This window comes from Diaphorina citri, unplaced genomic scaffold (genome assembly GCF_000475195.1).
Source record: "Diaphorina citri unplaced genomic scaffold, Diaci psyllid genome assembly version 1.1 scaffold7960, whole genome shotgun sequence".
In the NCBI taxonomy this organism is placed as follows: Eukaryota; Metazoa; Arthropoda; class Insecta; order Hemiptera; family Psyllidae; genus Diaphorina; species Diaphorina citri.
In genome coordinates, this window is record NW_007385336.1 from 8,807 (window position 1) to 11,281 (window position 2,475).

The 2,475-nt window shown below is 37.4% G+C and overlaps 1 long non-coding RNA gene across 1 annotated transcript in view; it reads right to left on the reverse strand.

Moving 5' to 3' along the window:
- LOC113472752 overlaps positions 1-2,242 on the reverse strand; it is an 11,019-nt gene extending 8,777 nt beyond the window's left edge. Inside the window, exons 1-2 of the long non-coding RNA XR_003394940.1 lie at positions 2,154-2,242; positions 1,135-1,382 (exon numbers count right to left, since the gene is read on the reverse strand). This is a non-coding gene — a long non-coding RNA (uncharacterized LOC113472752). The remainder of the gene's footprint in view (positions 1-1,134; positions 1,383-2,153) is intronic.
- Positions 2,243-2,475: the final 233 nt, after the last annotated feature.

Consider the following 2,475-nt stretch of genomic DNA (forward strand, 5'->3'; position numbering starts at 1 on the left):
ATTTGACATCTATGATGATAGTGACAAGCATATTACTCACTCCTGAAGCAGCATTGCATATCAGATGAGTGACCTTCTCCTCATTCAGATCTTTCTCATAGGTTCCTCCATTGATAAACAACATTGACAGAATAGCAAACATGTCTTCCTCGCATAATTGTGAACAGTGAAGAACAACATCTTTGAACAGGGTATTGTCAATCTCAAAAGGCTTGGGTCTGAGCAAAAAATAATTAAAGAAAACTACAAATTAAATTGATCTAAAGGGTTTCTTCTGCTAACTTCCTTGACAAACTTAAATGGAAATTCACAAAGTTTCATTTTGTGTCACCAGGCTAGGTTCCCACAAAAAATTGTTTGTCTGTTATTCAGTGCCAAAGTTCTGCTATTTAGGGCTATATTGTGCAAAAAGACCAAAGGAATTTGTGCTTCTCACAACTTTACTTTTCAAGGTCACTCAAACTTATCACAGAGATTCCATAATTTAAAAGCATCAGAAGAGTCCTTGGGGCCAATTTCAAGAAATGTATGGTTTTGCTGTTATATAAGGCCATAGAAATTTGACATCTATGATGATAGTGACAAGCATATTACTCACTCCTGAAGCAGCATTGCATATCAGATGAGTGACCTTCTCCCTCTTAAAAAAAAAAAAAAGCAATAATGTAAAAGGAGCTACTATAACCCCTGTTGAGTTGAAGATGCATTGAACCTAACAGATTGGTTAATCTAATCCTCTAACTTGATCCAAGTTTAAACATTGTGGTCCCGGGCATACGTGATACAGTTAGGAGATACAGTATAAATATAAAGGGTCCAATTAATGTGGAAAGGTTCGTATCTGGACGACCTTCTGAGACATTACATTTCACTGATATTTAAATAAGTAAAATCATTCTGAAGTGACTTATTTATTGATACACGTGTATTTGGGCTACATAAATTAAGTAGACCTTGTTTATACTATTACACAAAATAATAATAAAATAAAATAAAGGGAGGGAAATATTACTGATGAATAATTTATACCGTTGATGTCTACTATACAGTGTTGCCGATACGAACTACTATACAGTGTCGCCAAACTCAACACAATCAGGGGAAGGTAGCACAATATGGAACCCCTATACATACCGTTCCAGTAATGTTGAGCTTATCGGAGAGTTCTTCTTCCAAGCCTGAAGTATGAACCTCGCTGCCCTTACTATACAGTGTTGCCGAGACGAACTCCCCGTTGCCTAGCAACAGGATCAGAGCTCGGGGAAGGTGGCATAATGTGAATCCGAGATGAGAGGGGGTCTCCTCGGTGGTTCCTATGTAGAGGAGGTGTTCGGTGTGGCAACGTGTGGAGGAGAATTGGGGCAGGAATGATTCGAAGTCATCTGGAAAAGGGAGAGTATGGGGTACATGGGATTGAATAATAATAATAATAGTGCTTATTTATACTGCTCGCATAGGACTGAAAAGTCCCTTTACTCCAGCAGTAGGCTACTACTATTATTGTGGTCAAATTCTCAAATTATATTGAGGATAAAATTCCATACCTCAGCTGGGATTGAACCCACGCCCTCCTGTTTACCAGGAAAAGAAGAGAATTAAGTAAATTTTGGGAGAGAGAAATTTTGGGAGAGCAGAAAGTAGATTGGTAGAGAGGAAACTGAAAGAACTTTTCGTATTTCACTTGAAAGGCAATAATATGATTTTTATTTATTTATTTATTTACACGCTAAGCAGCAAGGCCATGTGTGAAATAATATGATTTTATTTATTCAGAACCAAAGTTCTAAATGTGCCTAAAAACTGGCCTTTCCTCCTCTTTTTGTTATTTGATAGGGGCTATTGTTCTGAAAAAATCTCAAACACAAAAAGCCCACTCCGAGGCTTAGGTGTAGGGGCAAACAGCCCTAAAGGATGGCTTGAGCTTGCACGAATCTCCTGGGGAAATCTTCTGTTTCTTGTATGTTATATATGTTATATTCGTATGTAGATAGAATTCAGTCTTTGATTCGAGATTTCACACATGTCAATGTTTTTAGCTTGGTTAAGGATCAATTTTATTTGTAATAAAAACTCTACGAAAATTATGAGGAAAGTTGTGTCTTCGAATTGGGGCTCTTTTTATCGAGTCAGTTCTGGATTGACCCTCTAGTTACCTTCATCAGCATCCGCCAGTGCTATCAGTTGATCTACCAGAGGAAGCTTGACTATATGTACACCCGACTTGTGGAAACAGAAATATCTGCAAAATTAAAATCAAAATTAAGAAAAAGGGTAAAATTATGAAATCACACATCAAATTATAATAAATTAGCTGTGGTAGAGGAGTAGGGCCTTTCCACAACTTCTGTGGATATTACAGGATTCACAGGCATCACATCATTACTAAGAGCCTCCTTTGCAATTAATTCAATTCAATAATCCTTTGACACTGGTAATGCCGCCACCCGATTAAAGTAGCTGCTCAAGTATCCTTAC